Source organism: Eptesicus fuscus, chromosome 10 (assembly GCF_027574615.1).
Source record: "Eptesicus fuscus isolate TK198812 chromosome 10, DD_ASM_mEF_20220401, whole genome shotgun sequence".
In the NCBI taxonomy this organism is placed as follows: Eukaryota; Metazoa; Chordata; class Mammalia; order Chiroptera; family Vespertilionidae; genus Eptesicus; species Eptesicus fuscus.
This window is the reverse complement of record NC_072482.1, coordinates 83,574,379-83,585,955: the sequence shown is the minus strand read 5'-3', so window position 1 is coordinate 83,585,955 and position 11,577 is coordinate 83,574,379.

The following is an 11,577-nucleotide window of genomic DNA, read 5'->3' as shown; positions in this document are numbered from 1 at the left end:
TCATCTATCTATCTATCTATCTATCTATCTATCTATCTATCTATCTATTTTTTTTTTTGTCTTTTTCAACACAGGACTTCTTTATTGGTGGTAATCTGCAACACAGGTTTAAAGAGCAAAGGTAGCATGTTTATGGTGGTGGTGGTGGGGGGGGGGGGGGGAGGGGTCCATGAACCTCGGCCCGCCCCCTTACCTCTGTCTTTAAAAGCATGAACCGGAGCATTGAGAGGCTTTTGCTCCAAATAACATCCTCCTGGCATTTATTTCCATAACAACTGTCTCACAGAGTGAGAAATGGAAAGGTTTCTGGGTGCCCTAAATAGGGAAAAAGTGACACTGGACTCAAAGATCAAGAGTTGCAGTGATGGACCAAATGCATTTTGGGGGGAAGATAATTAACATATTTTTTTGCTTCCTAAATGTGTGCAGGGTGCTTGCAAATCACTTTTCTTCAAGCCGTATTCTATCTCATATAGTAACCTGTCAATGTACTAACTTCTCTGGTTTGTCCGTAGGAAAAAACCAAACCATAGTTAACAGAAAAGAAAGAATTAGCAAGCCCAAAGACAACTTGACCAAGAGGCCCTGGAAGGACATTTTTGAAGCCAAGATTCCAAATATAGAAACGGGGTTAAAGGCTATCTTGTGAAATCCAGCCATGCAACCTTGACAAAGAGCAAGCAGCGGCTTCCTCACGGTTCCCTCTCACCCAGATATACACCCTCGTAACAACATACACCGACACCCAGAACATAAGGACCTACAAATACTCAGGGTTGAGATATCTAACCAGAGATCCTAAGGCACTATGCTTCTTAGAGAGTGGGGATAAAGGAAAGGAAAAGAAAGTAGCGGGAGGAGAAAGGATAATTGCTTCTACCCTTTAATTTCAATATATTGTCCTTTTTCAAGCATTTCTTAGGTTTCAAAATGTGTAAACCAGATTTTATGCTTAAGAATTATTTCACAACCAACTTACTTCCTGGCTTATTAAAAATGACAATTGCTATTTTTTCCATAAAAAAAAAAAAGACTTTTCCTGTCTTTTAAAATGTTTAGACTAGAACCACTAAGTTATTTCATTGTCCTTTAAGTTGTTTGCTCTCATCCATTCACCATTATTTGCCTGCTCCATTTTCTTCCACACTCATCGTTGTGGACTGAGAAACTCCGTGTGTTATCAAGCAAGGTCTTGCTGCCCAATGTACATAGAAGGCATCCTATTGTTATCGGTAGAAGTGAAGTTCTTGGGGTACCAAGAGGAAAAGAATTCCCAGAGGCCCCCACAAGAGGATGGGGTTTTGTGGAAAGCTTTACTGATAATGTAAAATTAAGGGGTTCCCCTCCAAGTTCCCACCGATGGGAGAAGTCCAGTCTTGTGTTCAACAGGGCCAGAATTAAGGCCACTGCCCATAGCTTCTGCTCCATATTAAAGTCTAGTCCAGTCCAGTGTCTGGCTAGCTTAGCTTGTGTTCCCAGAGGCAGTCCATTGCAAGTGGGGTCCACACGGCCATGGGCCATATGACTGCTAAAGACCATAAACACTGAGTGGCCAGATGATTATGATCTCTGAACGCATAATAATTTGGCCACTCAATATACATATATATATATTAGAGGCCCGGTGCATGAATTTGTGCATGGGTGGGGTCTGGCCAGCCTGGCCGGGGGGAGGGGACATGGGCAGTTGGCTGGCCTGCCTGCTGGTCGAACTCTTGGTCAAGGGGACAATTTGCATATTAGCCTTTTATTATATAGGATATACACTGAGTGGCCAGATTATTATGTGTTTAGAGATCATAAAAATCTGGCCACTCAGTGTATATGGCTATGGAGAGAGAACAGGTGAGCACATGGGCAAGTGCGGGTCATGGAGCAAGAGCTAACAAGACTGGAGAGAACTCGGGATTTTTAACCAAGAGCTTCTTCAAATTGACCAATTAACTTCAAGATTTTGTGTGCTTCTGATGGGGTCCACCCCCTAGCCAATCCATTGCTCCCCAGGCTAGATTGATAGGCAAGCACCTCCCTGGTGCCACCCCAACTTCTACTGCCCATGTGCCTATGATGAGGAAAATAAAACATTTTTTTTTAGGTACAGAGTTAGCAGCCTAACTCTGTACCTAGTTAATCAGTATCCCTAATGTACATTCTTGCTAGCCGATAATTAACTCACTGCCCCTTCCTTAATTATCTGGATTGCAAGACCTATTTACCTAAACTAGAGGCCCGGTGCATGAAATTCGTGCACTGGGGGAGGGGGGTGTCCCTCAGCCCAGCCTGCACCCTCTCCAATCTGGGACCCCTCGGGGGATGTCTGATGGCCAGTTTAGGTCCGATCCCTAAACCGGCAGTCAGATATCGCTCTCACAATCCAGTACTGCTGGCTCCCAACCACTCGCCTGCCTGCCTGCCTGATTGCCCCTAACTGCTTCTGCCTGCCAGCCTGATCACCCCCTAAATACCTCCCTGCCAGCCTGATCGATGCCTAACTGCTCACCTGCCGACCCGATCACCCCCAACTGCCCACCCCTGCTGGCCTGATTGCCCCCAACTGCCCTCCCCTGCTGGCCCAATTGCACCCAACTGCCCTCCCCTGCTGGCCTGTTTGCCCCCAACTTCCCTCCCTTGCCGGCCATCTTGTGGAGGCCATCTTGTGACCACATGGGGCAGCCATCTTATGAGGGTGTGATGGTAAATTTGTATATTACCTCTTTATTTTATAGGATACTCCCATTTTATAGAGGCCATAAACCATGAACCATACACAACCCCAAGAGGGGGTTATCAGCACTGGCACCAGGCCAAGCCTTTAGGTGTGGTCTCACAGCCCCCATCCCAACACCCAGGGCTTTTTGCAAAGCCCATGAAAGGTCCAGAAGTCTGATCCTTACTTGGGGGACAAAGAAACCAAAGGGTATGAAGAGTAAGTTTCTTCCATATTGGTTTGCTCAGGATTTGGAAATAGGCTCCCCTGAGTCACGGTACTAGTACATCTGAAAATAAATGGGTTTTTCCTGTATCTCCAGGTACTCCTGTGTATTTTTCGGTATCCTGGTAAATTCTGTTACACCTATGGCCCCCTTTCCCCCCCCAACAATCCAGTCCTGGGTGGGGGAACAGAGGAGTGTTAATCCCCTTAGAGGAACAACGCTATGTGAAGCTGTAGCTTCCGGGTGAAGCTTCCCAGGCGACCATGCTTACAATGCCTGGCTTCCTTTTGCTTTCTTTCCTTTATTTATATGAACTAGTTAGTTATGATAACACCATGGCACTGGCTTTTGAGAAAAGAAAAGGCTTTATTGTAAGGTTGACCAGCAAGGCGACAGGAAGCAAGGCTCAAATCTGACTCCTAGATCCAGGGTTCAGGGAGAGTTTTAAGGGGTTATGGGGAACAGGCTGGTATGTTGAAGTGCTGGCGGGGCAGGTATCAATAGGAGGCTTTTGGAATTGGGCCATTTATGGTAACCAGATCTTTCTAGACACCCATCCCTTTGCTTCTGAAAGGGTTCCTGTGTTCCACCTCCTGGTCATGTTCTGGTCTTTTGGCTCCATGGAGGATGTGGGGCCTTGAGGGGGTAACTTTGGTTCCAGGTACAAGTGTAGGTTAACATTCTCTCCAATGTACATACATGCTTTGGTTTTGGCATGACTTACAGGTTTGGTCTGTCCTCTCAAAAGCAACAACTTAGCATCTTCTTAGAAACAGGATAGGACCAGTTTGAGCTGGTTCTGTGAGTATACAAGGACCATTTTGTCCACCACTAGTAAGTACTTTGGTTCTCAAGAGGCCTTTGAATCATCCTAAAGCTGAGGCAGGGCTTGAACTGAGCTGGCAGGACATGAAACAGGAAATGGAGGTGTCTTGATTCCACTTCAAAGTCCCTTTCATGAGACACATTCCCATTTTATTACATAGACTACAAAATAAGGTTCTCGCTGATGCGAAACAAATACACTTTACAAATCTTCTATAAGGTTAGTTACTCTGTTAGTTAGTAATCTTCTTCTCCAAAGGAATTCCAGACCCTACAAAGGTAAACTATGTGCTTCTTTATCTTAAAGGGATCAGCATCCTCATAAATGGTATTGGAAGGAACACAGAACCCAAGGCAATTTGGGGATCTTGGCTTTTTTTCCCCCCAGACTAAATATTGTGAAAAACAAAAACAAATTACAACTGAGTAAATTTGAATATCTAGTTAGCTATATTAAGTGATTCATAAATTGGACAACATCTCACCTAGCTGCCAGAAGGCCTCCAAGGAGTAGTACAAAATGGAAGGTATTTATAGGAATAAGGGTGGGGCAAGGAACTAGTAACAAAACAAAATAAAGGACTGTTTTGGCTCAGACAGACATCTTTTCTTTGGAGGAAGAGAATGAAAAGTGTTTTTATCACACAGATTGCTGCTTCTTTCTAGGCGGGATGGAGACGGCCCAGGTGACTGATTATTTTACTGGTTCTTGATCAGAAAACTTCATACTGGTTGATTAAGATGATATTTCTTGGAGAGACTGAAACAGCAATGAGTCAGGTATTAAATATAGGTTTGGTATCATGAGCTTTGGCACAAGTGAGGCTATTTGGGGCCTGTGATTTTCTTTTTAACAGTTTGGTTGTTCTTAACAATTGAGTTAGAAAAATGTCTCAGAACCATACTTTATGCATTTCAGAGATGCATGAAAATCATAAGTGAGCTGGTTTATTTTACTCTTCTGAAAGGAGATTTTAGAGGTAAAATAGGCAGGTTTAGGAAATTTTAGAAATTAAGGGGCCCATGGAAAAAAGCACAGGGCTACAGAGCTGCAAAGGGCACATTTCTATAGAAAAAAAGAGCTGGAAACAGCAGAAGGTACATTTCCATAGAATAAGGGAGGTGGGAGCTGCAGAAGGGATATTTCCATAGAGTAAGGGAGCTGGGAGCTGCAGAAGGTACACATTTACAGAATAAAGGGAAGGAAACCCCTAATTCAGAGGCGGGAGAAGAAAGCCTAGAGGGAATAGGAAAACAATAAGGGAGAAGAAGAGGAGAACCTCATGTACCTCTGTTACAGAAGACCTGAGAAAAACCAAGCCATGATTAGAGAAAGGGAGTTACATTTTATTATAGGCAGGCCCAGAGAAAAATGTGTCTTTCAAATTCTGGGCCCCCCCAACATGGAGGAAACTTTCATTATTTATACTTTTTCCAGTCCTTTGTCTCCCAAATTTAGAATGAGACTTCCGAGCCTTCTGAGAAAGAAGGCCTGCGTGCTGGGAAGGGGCCATGAGACCATATCTCAAGGCCTGGCCTGGTGCCAGCACTGACAACTCTGTCTGGGGCATAGTTTATGGCCTCTCTGGAATGGGTGTAGTCTTATTTTCCTTATTATTTAAGCAAGCAAGCATTTACAGAAGCCCAAAATAGCAGGATTAAAATTTCAAACAGCAGTTTTTATATAAGATGGATGCTTTACCTCAAGTGAGGTTGAGCTCTGAAGTTGCTATAGTGACCAAATCAGAGGGGATAGTGACCAATCAGAGGGGATGTCAAGGCACAAAGAACTGCAGTCTTTATAAACCGTGGACAAAAGGGACTCAGTGGGACTCTTTCCCCCTCCCCATGTGGGAGTCTGTGCTTGTTTCTCAATAAATTTCCATCTTTTACTATATCATGGTTTCATTCTTTGACTCCACCGGACAAGAGCCTGGGAACCATCCTGTCCAGAGGAAAACCCCACATTCCAGTCCAATTTTCCTGTTTCACTTCTAAGGAATTTTTTTTATATGTACAGGTGGAAATTTATTGAAGACCAAGTATAGACTCCCATGTGGGGAGGGGGCAAGAGTCCCCCCAAGGAATTTTTGAAGATACTGTTAAGGAAAAAGCCACAGACCCAAAATGGCATCAGTCATCTAAAAGTCCTACATAATGCCAAACCTACATTTAATATCTGATCTAATTGCAGTTTTAACCTCTCCCAGAAATATAAAAAAATTTAATATTTATTGTTCTGATTATTACAGATGTCCCTCTTTTTTCCCCCCATAGCTCCCCTCCACCCAGTTCATACCCCACCCCAGGTCCTCACCACCCCACTGTTCACGTCCATAGGTACTGCATACATGCATATAAGATCTTTGTCCAATCTCTTCATGCAGCCTCTTCCCCCCAAGAATTGTCAGTCTGCTCCCTTTCCATGCCCCTAATTCTATTACATTCACCAGTTTATTCTGTTCATCAGATTTTTTATTCATTTGAATTTTAGGTTCACTTGTTGATAGATATGTATTTGTTGTCACTTTGTTGTTCATAATTTTTTATCTTTACCTTTTTCTTCTTCTTCCTCTTCTTAGAGAATAATAACCTTCAGCATTTCATATAATACTGGTTTGGTGGTGATGAACTCTTTTAGCTTTTTCTTGTCTGTGAAGCTCTTTATCTGACCTTTAATTCTAAATGATAGCTTTGCTGGATAGAGTAATCTTGGTTGTAGGTTCTTGTTATTCATCACTTTGAATATTTCTTGCCACTTCCTTCTGGTCTGCATAGTTTCTGTTGAGAAATCAGCTGACAGTCATATGGGTACTCCTTTGTAGGTAACCAACTGTTTTTCTCTTGCTGCTTTTAAGACTCTCTCTTTGTCTTTTGCCCTTGGCATTTTAATTATGATGTGTCTTGGTTTGGTCCTCTTTGGATTCCTTTTGTTTGGGGTTCTCTGTGCTTCCTGGACTTGTAAGTCTATTTCTTTCACCAGGTAGGGGAAGTTTTTGGTCATTATTTCTTCAAATAGGTTTTTGTAGGGAGAGGTTATAGGGTTAAGCCTCGGACTGACTTGCTGGCAAAGTTGCAAACAAGTCCCAGCTTGGAGAGGGCACAGTCCTCTAAGCATAATTAAGCTTGATCTTGTAACTGCTCCCTAGATCTTTCCTGGGTAGCTAACGGGCTGTGGGAGGGGCAGCAAGTGCTGCCAAAACAAGTGAAACTTACAAGAACATTGTAAATTACCTTGCTTGCCCCTGACTATAAATAAAGCATCAGCTTTGCAGTCTGGATCTGTTCTGTGGCCTCAGCCAGGCACAGAAGATCCACCTAGACCCAGCTTATTCTCTTGTCTGTCTCTTTCTTCATCCTTCACTGCCCTGCCTCAGGCTCGCTGAACCCTTGGCTGTGCTGGCGCGGCACAGGTTTTCAATATCTTGCTCTCTCTCTTCTTCTGGCACCCCCATAATTCGGATGTAGGTACACTTGAAGTTGTCCCAGAGGCTCCTTACACTATCTTCATATTTTTGTATTCTTTTTTTCTTTTTGCTCTTCCGGTTGGGTGTTTTTTTGCTTCCTTGTATTTCAAATCTTTGACTTGATTCTTGGGATCCTCTAGTCTACTGTTGAATCTCTGTATATTACTTTTTATTTCAGTAAGTGTATGCTTAATTTCTGACTGATCCTTTTCCATTTTTTTGGCATTCTCACTAAGATCCTTGAAGGTCTCACTAAGTTCCTGAAAGGTTTCTAGAAGATTCTTTTTAAAAAATATATATATATTTTAATGATTTCAGAGAGGAAGGGAGAGGGAGAGAGATAGAAACATCAATGATGAGAAAGAATCATGGATTGGCTGATTCCTGCCTGCCCCCCACTGGGGAGTGAGCCCAAAACAAGAGCATGTGCCCTTTACCAGAACCAAACCTGTGACCCTTCAGTCCACAGGCTGATGCTCTATCCACTGAGCCAAACCAGCTAAGGCTGGAGAAGATTCTTGAGTAACCTTATAACTGTGGTTTTGAACTCTATATCCAGTAGTTTGTTTTCTTCCATTTCTTTCATTTGTGACATGTTTCTTTGTCTCTGCATTTTGGCTGCTTCCCTGTGTTTGTTTCTATGTATTGGGTAGCTTCTAAGTCTCTTTGAGTTGATAGAGTGGCCTTGTATAGTAGGTGTCCTATAGGGCCCAGTGGCTCAGCTCCCCCAATCACCTGAGGTGGACACTCTTGGTGCACCCTTTCATGGGCTATGTGCATAGTCTTGTTGTAGTTGAGCCTTGATTGCTCTTGGTATCACTGAGAGGAATTGACCTCCAGTCCAATTGGCTGTGAGGATCAGCTGTGTCTACAATGGAAGAGCTGCTATGTAAAAGACATCCTTATGGGGCAGGACTTGCTCCAGTGGGGCTTTGGTGCTCACTGAGTCTGCCCCTTGATGTGTCACTTATGGATGTGAAGAGTTGTAATCTGGTATGGTCTCACATTGACCACTGGGTACACTGGATCTTGTATCTCCAAGGAGGTACAAAGTCAGCCACTGCCTGAGGCCACCCAGCAGGAGCTACAGAGAGATCCTCCTCTTTGTATCAGGTTTGGAAGTACCCTTTTTATCAGGCAGGCTGATGCTGGTATGGCCTTAGGCTTTCTTTTGATAGCTTTGGGGCTCCCTGACCCAGCTGTAGTTCGTTTGACAGATTTTAGGCTAAGAAAGGCCAGGCCATTCGTATGGAAAAGCCTCTGCACACAGCTTGGGTGGGGTTGTAAATTGGGTAGGACGGGGTCTCATGGAATCTCCAGGGCAGAGCAAACAATAATGGCTGCCAGTCAGCCCTGCACTGGGGAGGTTCCAGTGCTGGGAACCAATTCCAGCATGTAATAATTACCAGAGTTTCATCAAAAGGTTGGTGAAGCTTGGGGAGCTCAACAAGGGTTGAGTCAAATGTAGTTTACCTGTTGTAAACAGCTAAACAGCACTTTCCCCAAACCTGAATAGGATTGCCTGCTGCCAGACAGCTCAGGGCATTTTATTGCCTCCTGTTAGCCAAACACCTGAACAGCTGTAGGCTATTCCCCAATCTGACAATGCTTCTGTAAATTCCACCCTTTGAAACCTTACCCTTTGAAGTGTGTATCTCCACTTTGCCTTAGGACAAATTGTGTTAATAAAAGCAAGGGTCCTAGACAAGGAGGTAGTCTTCTAGCTCCTTTAGCTGAAGATCCTCTGACCCCCAATGCCTTTCAAAATTATCTTTCGTCTTTGGACTCCTCTTGAATCTATGCATCAGCCCCTTTCTCCAGATTGCAGAACCCTTTGTAAGGCTGGGACAAGAACCCCGGCATCCCAGCATGAGAACAATGACTGCTGCGAGCACCTCTGTCTGGAAGAAAGCCACCCCCACATTCCTGCCCCAATGCCAGACAGCAGTTTCTCCTTGTATGTGTCTGGGTCCCCCTGAGTCTCGCCCGGCACTGGAGCTCAGAGTAAGCGGGAACTTGTATCTCCCTCCCAATTAAAAAAGTGGCACACCCAGGTGCCAGCCCGTTCCACGCCTCTGCACCTCCTACCAGTCTCAATGTGTTTTCTTGTTGACTTCTCTAGTTGTAGTACTTCCACTCAGCCAGCTTTCCTGTGGTTCTGGATGATAGTTGCTATGTATTTTAGTTGTGGTTGTGGGAGGCAGCAAGTACAGGTGTTTACCTATGCCACCATCTTGGTTTTCCCTCCAGAAATATAATCTGAATAAACAAGTCTAAAATTTTCTGTTAACACCAATGAGGTAATTCAGAAATTTTCAATTGGTGTGCTGTGAGAATTTTTGAGACATGTAAAACCTGACTAGTCAGGGGCATGGATCTCTTTTTCCTTAGATTGTCACATAAAAAAATGACAAGAGCCTGGCCAGTGTGGCTCACTGGTTGACCTATGAACCAGGAGATTACAGTTGGATTCCTGGTCAGGACACATGGCTGGTTGCTGGCTTGATCCCCAGTAGGGGACATGCAGGAGGCAGCTGATCAATGATTTTCTCATCATTGATGTTTCTGTCTCTCTCTCTCCCTTCCTCTCTGAAGTCAATAAAAATATACTAAAAAAAAAAAAAAAAAATGCAGTCCTACTCCTGAAGAGCTTGCAAAATAGTAGGAGTGCTGAGGTCTGAGCACAAATAAAAAAAACAAACTTTAGCCCTGACTGGTTTGGCTCAGTGGATAGAGCGTTGGCCTGAGTACTGAAGGGTTCCAGGTTCGATTCCGATCAAGGGCGTGTACCTTGGTTGCGGGCACATCCCCAGTAGGGGGTGTGCAGGAGGCAGCTGATCAATGTTTCTCATGGATGTTTCTAACTCTCTATCCCCCTCCCTTCCTCTCTGTAAAAAATCAATAAAATATATTAAAAAAAAACACAGAAACTTTAAAAACAAATGACAACAGCCAACATAATAGCTGTCCAGTGTGAATGAATCAAAATTATAATATTCTTTTTTTGTCAGATCAGCAAAAAATATATATTTTTGGAGTGCTGCAGAATTTTAGTAATTAGTTTATGTGTGCCACAAGAAGAAAAATGTTAAAAATGAAAAGTTGGTCATGTGGGCTCTCTCCACCCCACTTCCCCATAGAAAGAAGAGGCGATCTGCATGATTAAATCCCTTGTGCTCTCTGCGCCCCTCCCACCCAGAAGTCTTGCTCTCACAATGTTTCTTCTTCTGTTAACAGTTCCCTTGTCCCACCCTTCTTCCTATAAAAGCCTTCCATCTTGTACAACTCCTCCAGAGCCCTTCTGGTTGCTAGATGCGATGCTCCCCAAATGTAGAAATCACTTAATTAAGCCAAATTGATCTTCACGTGTACTTAGTTGAATTTTGTTTTTGTTTTTTTTTAAATATGTTTTATTGATTTTTTTATTTTTATTTATTTTTTATTTTTTTTTAAATATATTTTATTGGTTTTTCACAGAGAGGAAGAGAGAGGGACAGAGAGCTAGAAACATCGATGAGAGAGAAACATCGACCAGCTGCCTCCTGCACACCCCCCACCGGGGATGTGCCCGCAACCAAGGTACATGCCCTTGACCGGAATCGAACCTGGGACCTCTCAGTCCGCAGACCGACGCTCTATCCACTGAGCCAAACTGGTCTCGGCTATTGATTTTTTTTTACAGAGAGGAGGGGAGAGGGATAAAGAGTTAGAAACATCCATGAGAGAGAAACATTGATCAGCTGCCTCCTGCACACCTCCTACTGGAGATGTGCCCGCAACCAAGGTACATGCCCTTGACCGGAATCGAACCCCGGGACCCTTCAGTCCTCAGGCCAACGCTCTATTGACTGAGCCAAACTGGTTAGGGCTGAATTCTGTGGGTTTTTTTTTTTTTTAAACAAACAAGACTCCCGGACCTAGGGTATTGAGAAGTGGTCATGGCCCATCACCATCCCTTTAGCTTGTAAAAAACCCAAATTGCTGGGCTCCAACCCCAGACTTTCTGATTCAGTTGGCCCGCTGCGGAGCCTGGGGATTTTCATTTTAACTCCAATTCCCAGGTAGTGCTGACGCTGCCAGTTCAGGGAACCACACCGAGATCCACGATGTCGGGCTCCTCCAAATCCGGATACTTGAAGGTTTCCCGCGTCCCTTCTGCGGAGCAGGCCCTCAGGTCTCAGGGCCAGGTGGCCTGGCCCCAACACATTCCTTCCCAGGGCAATGGCTGAGGCCAAGCAGCCAAAAGGCAAGTAATCATTAGACAGCTCCCCGAGGTCAGGCTAACCCGAGCGGCTGCAGACTCTGCCCTCGCACGTGACCGCTGGGCGTCTACACACACCCTCCCCGGCCCC